Source organism: Vipera ursinii, assembly GCF_947247035.1.
Source record: "Vipera ursinii genome assembly, chromosome: 10".
In the NCBI taxonomy this organism is placed as follows: Eukaryota; Metazoa; Chordata; class Lepidosauria; order Squamata; family Viperidae; genus Vipera; species Vipera ursinii.
In genome coordinates, this window is record NC_139520.1 from 3,589,120 (window position 1) to 3,602,490 (window position 13,371).

Below are 13,371 nucleotides of genomic sequence, written 5' to 3' on the forward strand. Positions count from 1 at the left end.
CTTTTTTGTAATGGAGTGAGTCTGGCCTCACTAGGGCACCACTAGAGCTGTGGTGCCACAGTGGTTAGAATATGGTATTGCAAGCTAACTCTGCCCACAGCCATGAATTCATTTCAAGTCTGCAAGATCCTTCTGAATTTTGAGTCTATTTTCCAGTATTCTGATATTTTTAACAAACCCATATTGGCTTCAAATTATTGATTTGCCTGTTTCTAGGTGCTCTCAGATCTGATGCTTGATTATTTTTTCCAGGATTTTCCCAGATATTGATGTCAGGCTGACTGGTTTATAGTTTCCTGGATTCACTTTTTCTCCCTTTTTGAAGAATGGTGCCACATCAACTTTTTTCCAGTCTTCTTGGCAGTTCCGTGCTCCAGGAGCTCTGAAAAATTTTGTCCACTGGTTCCAAGATCACATCTGCCAGCTCGTTCAGAACCCTGGGATGCAATCCATCTGGTCCCAGCAATTTGAATTCATCCAGATTGGATAGATATCTCTTACCATTTTCCTGCCTATTTTGTCCTGTTCTATCTTTCATTGTACTGCTTTTGATAGGTTGAACTATTTTTTCCTTTTGCATAAAGACAGATACAAAGAATGATTAAGCAGCTCTGTTTTCTCCCTGCTACATGTCAACTCCTTGCCATCTTTTCCCATTAGTGGACTGATCATTTCTTTGACTTTTTTCTTGTTTTTCACATGCTGAAACATTTTTTTAGTATTTTGACATTTGTTGCAAGTTCATTCTGAGTCTTAGCTTGCCCGACTTTATCCTTGCAAATTCAGGCTATTTGCTGGTATTATGTTTTAGCTATATGTCCCTCTTTCCATTGTTTATACCTGTCCTTTCTGTCCCTCAGTTTATCAGATAATTCTTCATGCAACCATGCTGATTTAGTCTGGGGTTCTTGTCTTTCTTTCTCTGTAGTATTGTGTTAGACTGGGCTTTTATAATCTCATTTTTCAGAGTTTCCCAAGCATCTTGAGCTAGTAGATTATAGAAGCCAATGCCCAACATAGCTGAATATTAACAAGTTAAGAAAGGATAACAAAACATGAAGCTTTAAATCCTATGATTAAAATCACAACTCTGTAAGCATTCAGATTTTGAATTAGAGTGTTAATAACAAAACTGGAATGCCAACATAGAGAACTTTGCAAATTTCCATTTTTTCCTATAAAGAATAGCTTTGATTTTGGTCCCAAATTTATCTCAGGAGAATAATCTTTTTATTCAAAATACCAAGAATTCTCCCTAATTTCAAAACATTGAATTAAATGTGATGTGATTTGTGCAGACACCAACATGGTGTTGCTTGGTGTATGCTGGGACCCATTTAATTGGAAAGGGATCAATTGGAGTAAAATGGACTGGATTCACACTCAACCATAAACCACAGTTTCTAAATCTCAAAGCTGAGTTCACCTCATGCTAAATCAATTCCTCAAACACCATCAATAGTGCAAAGCAGCAACCCTTGTGTAAAAACAGGCCATTCGTGTTGCAATGCCTGGGGACTATTGTCTTAAGGGCGGCATGGCAAACACAAATGTTGACTATCCTTGGCATGAATAATACCAAAGGATGGTGAAAATGGCGAGGCCTCAGAGCCATCTTCCTGGCTGATTCTTCCTCCTCTCCTTGGTATCTTTTCTTTTCTCTTTACTCCTGCTTTCTTCGCATTTCCACAGCTAATTTAATCCTGACATTTCCAGCACTGAAGAAAATAAATAAGATGCCGTTCACCTTTCACCATCACTGAGGATGATTGGGTGAATCGTTGCCTGCTATAACATCCTAAATGAAAAACTTTCCAGGGGAAGTGAAGTGGTTTTATATATCTCCCCCTCTTGGCTTCCTAATACTCTGGAAGGTCAGGCTCCTCACAGATTTGTAGCACGCAAAGCATACAAACACACACCCCATTTGCATTGCTTACACTCCTTCTTTTCCTTAATCACATTTACTTGCCCTTAATGACAAAGCCAAAGTTGGCTGGCCACCGAGTAGTAGGATGGATGTGGCTGAGCCAAGCAACAGGAGCAAAACAAGTAATTATGAAAAGCACTGAAATCTGCAACTTTCCTTTTGTTCTTCCGGGGGAATTTTTACCCCATCAAAATCACTATTTCTGAAGCTCCACCAAGCAATCCACAAGTTTGTCTGGACTTCAATTGCTTCAGGAGTGGCTCCTTTTCTTTGCACAGAGCCACGTTTCCTTTTGTCCAGAAACCACTAAACCGGAACGCTGTTTATATAGCAAGGCTTCTTCCTCCATTAGTTCACTGTAAATGCTTTTTAGACACATGCAGGAACATAAAAGATAAGGTGGCTCTTAATTGTGCAATGAAAAGGTCTGGCTCTGTGCATATATCATGTTTCCTCCTCAAAGTAAGTTGGGGGGAGGGGAGGGAGAGGGAGAGGTAAATAATGTGAATCTGTCTTGGATTTCTTCCTTCTGGTGCAGCTTCATCCATTCGTGACATTTGGCAGAAAAGAGGCAGCATTTTCAAATCATGTGCAGGGTCTGCTAACAACCTCAGCAGCTCCTCTTGGTTTCCTTGACAGCAGGGTGGGAATGGCTAGTCCTGCCTTCTTCTGGGGACCTTCAATAGCCTGCCCATCCATAGGCCATACTCTGCAGAGCTTCTTGTTCAAACTTGGTCTCAGAAGCTGCCCTCGGGCTGGACACTCGAGTCCGGCTCACACCCTGGCATTGCACCCACACGTTTTCCTGGGCAGAAGGATCTTCCCAGTCCAGCTGTGCTCCTCTTGACAAACTCTTCTGCATAATGGTGGAAGCGGAGTCCCTGTACCCTTCAACCCAGGCTTGACTTGCAGGCTCCATCCCTGAACGTGGTTTCTGTTGGCTGTGAGGGGAGGGAGACATGCTGAGGTCCAATAATGCCCAGAGGGTACCAGAGATGGGACAGACACAGCACAGCAATTTTTAAAATTCAGAATAACAAAAGATTTCTCTAAAGATACCAACCAGGGTGGTGGACGGGGTGGAGGGTAGAACTGTATCTTATTAGCTTGGCTGAAGAGCAGCTAACACGGAGATCCACTCTAAAATCAGGAATCTGGTAGCACCTTTTGTGACTAATAGAATTTCTTAATAGGCTTTTGTGTAGATTTGTGCCTTGTAATAGAATTTGCTGGTCAGATTAAGTGCTACAGACCCCTCCTGAATACCTACTACAGACTAAACAGCTCTTCTCTATTTAAACTTCAAGCTGAGCATCACAATTAAAAAACATAAAAATATATTTTTCCTTCTTCCCTCTTCAAGCCTTTTCTTTTTATGCTATGTCTATCATTAAACACAATCCTGTCTCTTCTGCCTATGCTCCATGTTAAAGAAATGTTACAGGTTGATGAGAAAAAGAAGGAAGAGGAAGACAGGGGAAGATAATTTAAAATTAAAAAAATCCTCCTTAACAGCAAATTATCCAGCAAATATTTAGTGTTCTCGCTAGAACTGAAAAGATAAGCATAAATCATTGTCTTTCAGGTTATCCCAATTCAGCCCAATATGGAATTCTTGTTAATTTCCAAAGAAATTATAGCAGCCAATACATATTTTACGCAACACACATTTTCTTCAACAATCAATGAAAGGTAAGAAAGAAGCTAAGGCAAAATCAGAATTCACATTTCACTTACAGCTCGGGAATTTATAAATAAATCATCTCCACAGGGTGATTGATGTCCCTCCATAAATAATTAATCTCTGACCTTCCATTATGGAGCTGTCTAAATTTTTCACCCTGGGAACAAGCGTACAATAAATCTTCAGATGCCAGAAGGAGAGGACAAAACAGGGCATGATAATATTCTTTTATATATTTGCCATATGTTTGTTTTTATGCAGCATTATTGGCTTGGTATTGATCAGGCATCCTGGAGGGTTAATTATCCAAGATATACCTTCCTCCCCCACGAAAGCCTGTGGTTGGTTATGAAGGAATCAAAACTTTCAGAGGATCATGGCTAGAATATTGGAAGATCCACACACGTTCGCATATACAGAGGATGCACTTCTTTATGTGGGAAAAGCCCCACTCATGAGCTCCACTGCAGACTCTTCCCCCTTTCCTGATCCACGTGTATGTTCAAGGCTTGGCCCAGTTAACTGGGAAAGCCATGCATTGTTCTCCAATATGGAGAAACTTTTCAAGGTCTCCACCTAGGACAGGGGTGGGGGACAATGACCCCTTTATGACTTGTGGACTTCAACTCCCAGAATGGCTGGCTCAGGAATTCTGGGAGTTGAAGTCCACAAGTCATAAAGGGGCCATTGTCCCCCACCTCTTTCTTAGAACAAAGAGCAAATCTCCAGATGCGAAGGGAATTGATGAGGCAGAAAGAGAACCAAGAGAGGAAGGATTTGGCCAGGGTTGTTCCAATCTAGGAAGATTTCTTAGTGGTCAGTGGTTCCTCCAACTGCATGCAGGGCCACCAGGGTAGTGCAAAACAGTACTCTATGAGTGGCATAAAGAACGGAATCCAGGGCTCTGATCCCCACATACAGAGACAAGATATTCCCACAGCCTCTCTTTTCTAGCATACTTCAAGGTGGAGCCTAACTTTGCTGCACCTTCCCCACAGTCATCCTGCTGCAGAGGCTGTGAGAATGGCCCATCTCCAAGGGATGCCCTCCGTGGAGTACCTACATGAGCCCACATTGGGTTTAGACTCTCTGCATCAAGGGCGATGCTCAGCACTCATTGGCAAACAGGAGAGCTTCTCTTGAGAACAAGAAGTGTCAGAACCCATTTCTTGCTAGCAACGATGACACATCCTTCATTTGACTGGGACCTTCTTCCTCTGCTCTTCAGAGTCTGGGCAACTCTCGCTTCAGATGTATTTTTTTCCTCCCTGACCCAAAGTGCCTGCTGTTCTGAGGCATATTTTTAAAAAAGCGAAAAAATGTACCAAGCCAAACTGTCAAATAGAACAGTTGCTGGAGGTTTCTGCACAGTTGTAGCCTGACCCCGAACACCACAAAAAATTGCCTCAGATATTCCAGTTAACTGGGTCCCAATATATGCCAGAATAACTCCACCAGTCTCTCACAAATTAAATGTCAAAATAAATTTGTGTTTAGGAGGAGATTCGCACTTAGCCGACTCAGTCTATATGTCGGTATCCGGCAGCTACAAGTCACAAATTTTAGAGACTTACGTAATTACATGGCACCAACGCCGCCACCCTGCAAATAGCTGTATTTTCTCCTCCTGAGAAAAAGACACGGGATGGAAAGAAAGTGGGAAGGGAGTCAGATTGTGTAGCCCTGAGCCGTCCTGAATTGCACAGTTCCAGGAATTTTCCAAGCCCTTTACAGCGATGGCCATAGAAAGCAGCTGCCTTTTCTGTCGTGTCATCAAGCAATATACCTTATTTATTTATTGCAATTTATTATGGCCACTTATTCCACAAGACTCTGGGTGGCTTAAAGCAGTTGTCCCTGTGGTGTATGCTGGGCTGGCATACACGTGTAGCAGCCGCATCAGGAAGCGTGGAGCTGGACAGCTCCATGCAGGAACTACTTCCGTGGGAAAGCCGGATTTAAAGGGATTGGCCGCCTGGCCAGCGGGAAACCAGGGTTCAAACCTATTGGTCAGGCATTCACCTGGGCAGGTATAAAGCATGCCCAGGTAACTGTTGTCCGGCAGTTTAGACCACGCTACCACCAATAAAGATTATACACACACCTACACTCGCGTCTCATCGATCCGCGAACCTGACTTAACAGTCCCTATCTTTCCAGTTTTGTGGTGGACTGGCCAGGGGGGGAGAGGAAATGGTTCCATGCAAAGAACAGGCATGTGGAGCTCCATTTGCGTGAGTGACAGGCATGCTCACCCCACGCACAAATGGAGATACATACGTTTTTTAAAAAGAAAGAAGATATCGCAGCCCTGACTAAAAACAACCATACTAAAACAAACGCAACAAGGCTCCAGAGGCACACCACCCCCAAGGCTTGGGAACAGAGCCAGACGACCTCCTAACTCTGCGTTCTAGGCAACTCACATGGACCTGCCCAGTCACAGTCCAGTTCCAAGCGACTTTATTTGCCGTATTGCATGAATACTCTTCACTGTGGTCCTATGGATGGCCTACCTTCCCTCCTTCCAACCCAACAGGGCTACCTGAGCAGCCATTGGCATCTTCAACAAGGTTGAGAAGTGTTTGGCTGTTCTCACTTCGAGACAGGCTTGAATAAGAGCTCTCACTTGTGGTCAGTCTGATTCACTCTGTGGTGCTCCAATTGTCACATCTGGTGCTTCGTCTCTTGAAGCGCCTTGGAAAACCCAGGAAAACCCATGGGAAACCCATGTGCATCATGAGATCAGCACAGGGAGAGGGCCACATGGGACTAGCCCAGCCCAGGGCCTCAGTTACCTGCTTATGGCAGACTACAACCAGGATCTCAGCTAAGCTGCCTGCCAAATCCTGAGATAAGATAACATTCCTTGGCCTAACAAACCTTACCAGCATTACCTGTCAATTCTTCTTTTCTTCCAAAGGTGTTTTTGGCATGGGATACAAATCTCATCTGCATCAATGGAAGTTTCCCACTGAGAAAAAAAAGTTTTCTGTTGCAACAGAAGAGAAGAAAAAATTCAAATTCCTTCCGCTCCTCTCCAAGCATTCTAGAAGTGTGTAAATACAAGATTAAATCTTCTTTTTCAGACTGCTTTCATTTAGGTCTATTGAAACTGCCAAGAAACCTGTTACACCTTATGCTTTGCATTCTCCTTCTCTCACTTCAAGCAGGTCCAAAACTTCAGACAAGAGGAAGCAGGAAAATGTGAGATTTTCCCCAGCTTGGAGGTTTCCAGTGCCGCACACTTCAGACTTCACCACTTCTATCACCCACCATTAGAAAGCAGAGAGATGATTTTAAAAAGGCAAATGCAAATTCAAAATCCATCTAGAAAAGAAGATTCAAATGAAGATTTGCAAACCGAGTTTCATTTGATTAGGCAGTCTAACTTCAGTGGAGTATTTCTCCTGTTTTTCTTTACTCATTCTCACCCAATCTGATATAAGAAAATTTGCTTTCATTGTTTTTCCCCCCTGAAACAGAATATTGGAGAAAATCAGTGACAGGAGGAGGAGGAGGAGGAGGAGGAGGAGGATTAATTTTATTTGCAGCTCAAATCCCAGTGAGAGCTGGCCTGAAAGCATGGCCAAATGTCCTTCATACACACAATCGTCTCTTCGGCCATCTGCAGCCCCCCTCAAGATGTGAGGCAGGGAGGCTTCAAATGGATGGAAAGATACGGAGTTCAAAATAAGGGAAATCAAAACTCTTCGTTTAAAGAAATCTAGGAAGAACTTTAAAACAGAAAGAGGCAGAAAAGCAGAAGCCTTCTTCGTGGAGGGTGAACGCATCCGAGAAACTGCAAGGCATATCTGGGCAAAGCATGAAAGCAAACTCTGCTTCTCCATCGGGACTCCATTTTTCAGCAGAATTTCAGACCACCTTCGGTTACGTTAGTTCTATATTATAAATTCACGTATAAAGAAATCAGTAGGATCTGCAGGTAGAAGATTTCTGAGAAGCCGCCAAAAAGCTTCCACTTTCGGCAACTTCGAGGAGGGCAACAGCAGGAGGCGGCTGGCGGAGAAGACTAACGGGTAATAAATGGATAGAAAGAAATCAAATAAAGAATTATGGATTACACTGCAAATCAAGCATCAAATGCAAGTTTCGCATCTTCAAGATTTGTCTCTGCTTGCCTTGCATCTGGTCAGGCGCTACGGAATCAGAGTCAGTCAGAATTCAGTGGGGAACAGGTCCAAACAGATCACCAAGGAACCGGAGGGAAGGATCCGGGAAGAGCAAACCTTGCAAAACCACGATTTAGACAAAGCTTTCAACCAGAGGGAGAAGAAGAGCAAAATGGCCACCCTAGCCAGAATAGGTAAGTGGGATCCACTTTTGCAGGAAATCGATCCTGCATCACTCCAGAAAACTGGTTCCAGCTGGTTGAGATTAAACAGAAGCAAATATCCCCAAAGAAAAGCTGCCTCTCCTGAATTATCTGGCACCTTTCGAAAAGTTTTTTTTTTTTTTTGCTGGTAATAATTTGGGCTACACCTGTTATGAATCAGATCTGCTGTGTCTCTCCATCCATGGACATAGCTGCCAAAATAAACTGCATAAGAATGCTGAGAGTTGATCCACACATTTCGGCACATTTTATGAACAAATACTGTGCATAAAAACCAGTGAGGTTTTTGTATGTACCTTCTAGCTGACACCTTTTGGCACAGGGAAGGAGAGCAGGACGCAACGGAGTCTAACTGCAAGCTGATGTGTCCAAATCCCATTTGGACACCAAGATCAGAGGAATCACATCACTCATAAAAAGGCACCAGTGAAAGGGAAAAGAGTTTTGAATCAAATCTACGTGGCAAACTCTTTGTTTATCTCAAAAGTCGGCTACAACAGATCTTCCCATTAAGATCCCTAGAAACAAAAAAGGATCATGGTTCTTTAGGACCCATCTAGTGCAGACATGTCAAACTTGCGGCGTCACGTGACATCGCGCAACGGATCGGGATGGTTTTGCCATTGCCGGCAATGGGGTGGGCACGGCTTCCGGATGACATGTCCGGCCCGTGGGCCGGCAGTTTGACACCCCTGACTAATGGACCATGGATGAACATCCAAGCATCCATGATTTGAGACACTAAAATTACAATTCAAAGTGTGCCAAACGATGGGGACTGACTGACCTTCAAGGGTTGCAGGAACTGCTCTGCTGCCTCTTTTTAAAAAATATTTTAGAATCAGGGTTGATGAAATGGGCTTCCAACCGTTATGGATTATATTGCATTCTTTTTACTTAAAACCTTTTTTGTCCTCAACAAATCAGTATTCATTCCCTAATAAATTCACTTATACTAAGGACAACAGAAGCACATTCCATTTTTAGTTCTGTAATCACGAGAATCCTAAATTTAAATAGGTTTAATATATGCACTGTGCATTCAGAATATACCATTTGTAAACAAAAACAAGACGTAGCAATTTTCTTGCAGAAACTGTCTGCTTCAGAATGAAATTATACCCATGATTATCTAAAGTCTATGGTTCCATCCTTCGGTTCCATTCATTGTGTTGCCATCATTACGGACTTCTGACATCCTAATGAAGGTCACACTGATACCTTTCAGGAACGCACAAGGCTTAACAGGGCAGGGATTTTTCAATGCAACATAATTCTTTGGATTTGCAAACGGTGCCGTAGTGCATCAGATACAAATATAATTTTTAATCTTATGAAAGTGCATATTGATATGCAATTTTTAAGGAGAGTATTTGAGTTTGGCCTGTCAAGATCTCAGAGGTAGTATTTCAGCCAATACCCCTTCCCAACAATGACATGCTATCTATGATGCAACAGACTGTGTAACAGTCAGCTTTGAGGGCAAGGTAGGAGGAGAGGGTAAGACACACCATGCGTGGATGGTGTAGCAAGTTGTTTAAAATTATGGTCACTAACCAGTGTGTCTGCTGGAGATTATGGAGAGGCACCCGACCTCTGCTCCAGACAGATAAATATCTAGGGTCTTTCTGGTTCAAACAATGACTTCATTGTTATGACCTGATGAGTATAAATCTTGCAAGAATCTGCAGCCTGTGATAAACACATTTGTATCAGGTACACATCCTTACACTTTCCCCAAAGGACCCTGTTGAGCATCTTTGAACTTCTAGTGATGAGTAAACCTCCTTCACTCAACCCATTAATCACTAATTGGATTAGCCAGTGAGCATTGATTCCCTTACTATCAGATCATGCAAAGATTTTTAGAGAAACATCAAAGGGATAGGAGGCCTTAGCTTTTTTCTTATCCTTTGGGCTCTTTTCACTTGGGCTGTCTCCAAATCCTCACACAGATTTCTACCAAACATGGGGGAAATTCTATTCCTGCCTCCTGCTACACATTTTTAGGGGGATCAGGAAGTGGCCAGGTAGAACATTCCACAGGGTTATAAAAATGATCACTGGGTAGATAAACCCGAGCTGCTTTTGGTTAGTGATTCTCAACCTCAGAAAATTTAAGATGTGTGAACTTCAACTCCCAGAATTCCCCATCCAGCATGCCTGGACTTCAACTCCCACAATTTCCCAGCCAGCATTCTCGGAGTTGAAATCCACACATCTTAAAAGTTGCCAAGATTGGGAAGCATTGAGTTAACTGAGTCACAGTTTAATCAAATGGCCCTGTTTTCTGGGACTTACATCAAAAGTTGAGTGACATTAAATATGGGCTGGATGTACACAACAGAAAAGGCTAAAATGAGATGTGACGAGTGTGCAACAATTAGGTTGCATTTCTGTAAAAGGCCTCTCAGCATAAAGTCAAATGGAAGAAAACAGGGAAACACTGAGCAGCACTTAAAAATATCCACCCTGCTCCTAATCAGTTTCACAGAGTTGGCAAAGGAGCACTTCCCACTGGCATATGCCCAGCTGGGCACTAGTCCTGGCATTCGGAATGCACTTTTCATAAAGTGCACGGCAGAAAAACAGAGGCACCCACTGCCTTCAACAAGTTGAGCCTTGAGAGGCAGCTTCTGATTCAGAAGGCTGAATGAAAAATTGAATTTTAGAAACTGTGTAGACCTCAGTAAGTCTGTGCGTAATCATACTTGGATGTCTGAAGCAATGCAGTAGGCTTCCTCAGGAGTAAGGCCAATGGAGGAGACCAGAACTGACTTATCAACAAACTGCTTATACCAACTGGTTGCCATCCCATTCCCTCTAGCCTGGCAGCAAAGGAAACAGGGACTTCTAAATCAATTCTTCCCACATTTAATTTAAATCAATGATTGATCGGCTGCATTCAGACAAGCCTAATCCGGTTATCTTGTCAACCCATTTTCTAAGTTTGTGCAATATAATACTGAGTTGCATAGTGGCCAACCAGCCTGGGTTCCCACAATATGCTAAGCTGGAAAAATAAAGCAACCACATCCAGCCCTAAGCAGGTAAGCATCTGATAGATCTTCACCGGGCAGACTCAACTAAGCGCCCAGAGCCAAGGCATCTACATCCCGGACCTTAATCTGCGGGACACGCATCCCGCAATCGACCGGCCGTCAGACGGAGACACCGGCTCCGAGGTAAGATCGGCGCCTCCAAAGCCTTCTCAAGCCCCAAGAGCGGATGCTTAAGGGCGCCTTGCTGACCTTCGGGAACCCCGTCCGCCCCGTCCCCGAATTTGGACCCGCAACGCACAACTCCGACCCAGGGGCTGAGAGGCAAGACGGTCCGACGCGCCCGCCCGCCCGCCCGAGAGTTTTCCCACGGTCCGCGCCAAGCCCACCCCGAGGTGGCCGACACAAGGCTCAGTCAGCCCCACGGGTGGGGACCGGGAGCCGAGGAAGAGCCGCGGAACGGGAGGCTGGGCGCTTCGGAAAGGCGATTTTAGGTCCGAGTCGCCGCGGAGCTCCCGGGACGCCTGCCGCCCCCCTGCCCCCTTCCTGGCGGAGGCTAAAAACTTTCTTCGGAAGCCGCCCCGGCTTCGCGGACCCCCGGTTCACCCCCAGGCGCGAACTTGCGGCCAAAAGGCAGCTGGCCGGCTTCGAGGGCTGCCGTCGCACCGGAGACTTTCCCGGCCCCGGGGCCCGGCGTGGCGAGCGGTCGCGCGGAGTTCCGCAGGCCCCGCGGACAGCCCTCTGGCCGCCTCCGCCCGACGCGTCCCGGCCGGGACAGGGCAGCCAGCGCCGCCGGTTCGGAGCCGGCAACGGAGCCGCTACTGACCTGGGTGGGGCGCCCCGCCGTCCGCGCTGGCCCCAGCCGAGCGCTCGCTCAGGCGCCGCGCATCTCGCCGCTGCCCGGTCTGCCTCCGCCGCCGTCGATGGCCAGCGGCCGCCCGGCTCCCGCGCCTGCCGGACGAGCCGCGAGCGAGGACCCTGCGCGGAAGAGCCGGGCGCCAGGGGAGCCGGGGCCGGCAGCGGCTGGATGGGCTGGCGGGCGGGGCGGGGCGGGGCTGCCTTGCCTGCCGCCGCCTTCTTGGAAGCTGCCGGCGAAGAGCTGCTCTCCGCGCCGCAGGCAGACCGAGGAGGCCGCCGCCGCCGCCTCCTCCTCCGCCGCCGCCCGCCCCTCCCTCCGCCTCCGCCATAGCAACCCGCAGGAAAGCCGCCCACCCGCCGCCGGGCCGACGCGGGGGGCTGAAGCGGCGCCCTCCGCCCCGGTGCCCTCCTTCCAGTCAGCTGCGCTTGGCGCGCGGGCGGGGCCGCCCAGCCGCCTGGGCCGAGGGAAGGTCCGGGGCGAGCGGGCGCCGGAGGGGCGCAGGGGTGGCGCGCCCTCCCCTCCCCTCCCCGGGCGGCACCTGCCGGGGCGCGCGCCGGCGAGCCTTCCCGCCCCTCAGCGCCGCGCGGCTCCCTCCCAAAGTTGCCAGAAGTCGCAAGTTCCGCGAAGGCGCGGCCGCCGCCAACTTCGGCGCGCGCTCGGGAGTCCGGAGCAGGAGCGCGGCGGAGGGAGCAGCGCCCCGCTCTGCCTCTAGCCCCGCTTCTCCCTCCGCGGCGGAGAGCTGGCCAGGGACCCCGCCGACGGCAGGAGACCCGCCGCCCCGTTTGCTCCAGGGGGCCGTTCTTGCCCGAGGAGCTCGCGGGCGGCCAGGCGACGGCTTGGGGTCCCTCGCGCCCCCTCAGCCAAATGATGCGCCCTTGGGTCACGACGAAAGGACGCCGCGGCCCGCTCGGCGGGACGACCGGGTGGCGCCCCTGGGGCCCGCCTCCTCGGCCCCGTCGACCGGGCAAACCGCGGAGGGCCAGGCCGCCGTTCCGGCGGGGCGAAGCGGGCGGGATTCGGGCTTTTTCTCTCAGCTGCCGCCTTTGCGGAGCAGCCCCGGCTGGAGGCCCCCGAAGGCTTCACGGGGAACGGAGGGGCCAGACGCGGAGACGCCCCGGGCAGTCGGCTTCCCGCGCCTTTTAAAGACTGGACGGGAGAAAGAAAAGGCCAAAGTTCAGGGAGTGTTCGGGGTGATGTTGTTTGTTTGCATGCCTGTCCATTGAAGTCATTCGCGTAATGTAATAATTGAGATTGTAAATCATTGGCAGTAACGCCTCGGTTTAATGGGCAGACAGAGGAAATCTGAGCTGAGGATTTAGCGGCCTGCAGAAATTGAGGTGAGCAAAAGATGGCACTGAAGAGACAGAGAATGGCCGGCACATATTTTTGTGGGTCTCTAGTGGCCACCTAGACCAGGGCTAGGCAACCTCGGCTCTTTTATGACTCGTGGACTTCATCTCCCAGAATTCCTGAGCCAGCCATGCTGAGGGGAAAGGGAGAGATTCCCAAGCTGAGCCATGCTGGCTCATGGATTCTGGGAAT

The 13,371-nt window shown here is 47.8% G+C and overlaps 1 protein-coding gene across 1 annotated transcript in view; it reads right to left on the bottom strand.

Annotated features, from left to right (window-relative positions):
* CHST8 (carbohydrate sulfotransferase 8) overlaps positions 1-11,984 on the bottom strand; it is a 336,401-nt gene extending 324,417 nt beyond the window's left edge. The window contains exon 1 of the mRNA XM_083370702.1: positions 11,797-11,984. The gene's annotated coding sequence lies outside the window, so the exon portion shown is untranslated. The remainder of the gene's footprint in view (positions 1-11,796) is intronic.
* Between the last annotated feature and the right edge of the window lie 1,387 nt (positions 11,985-13,371).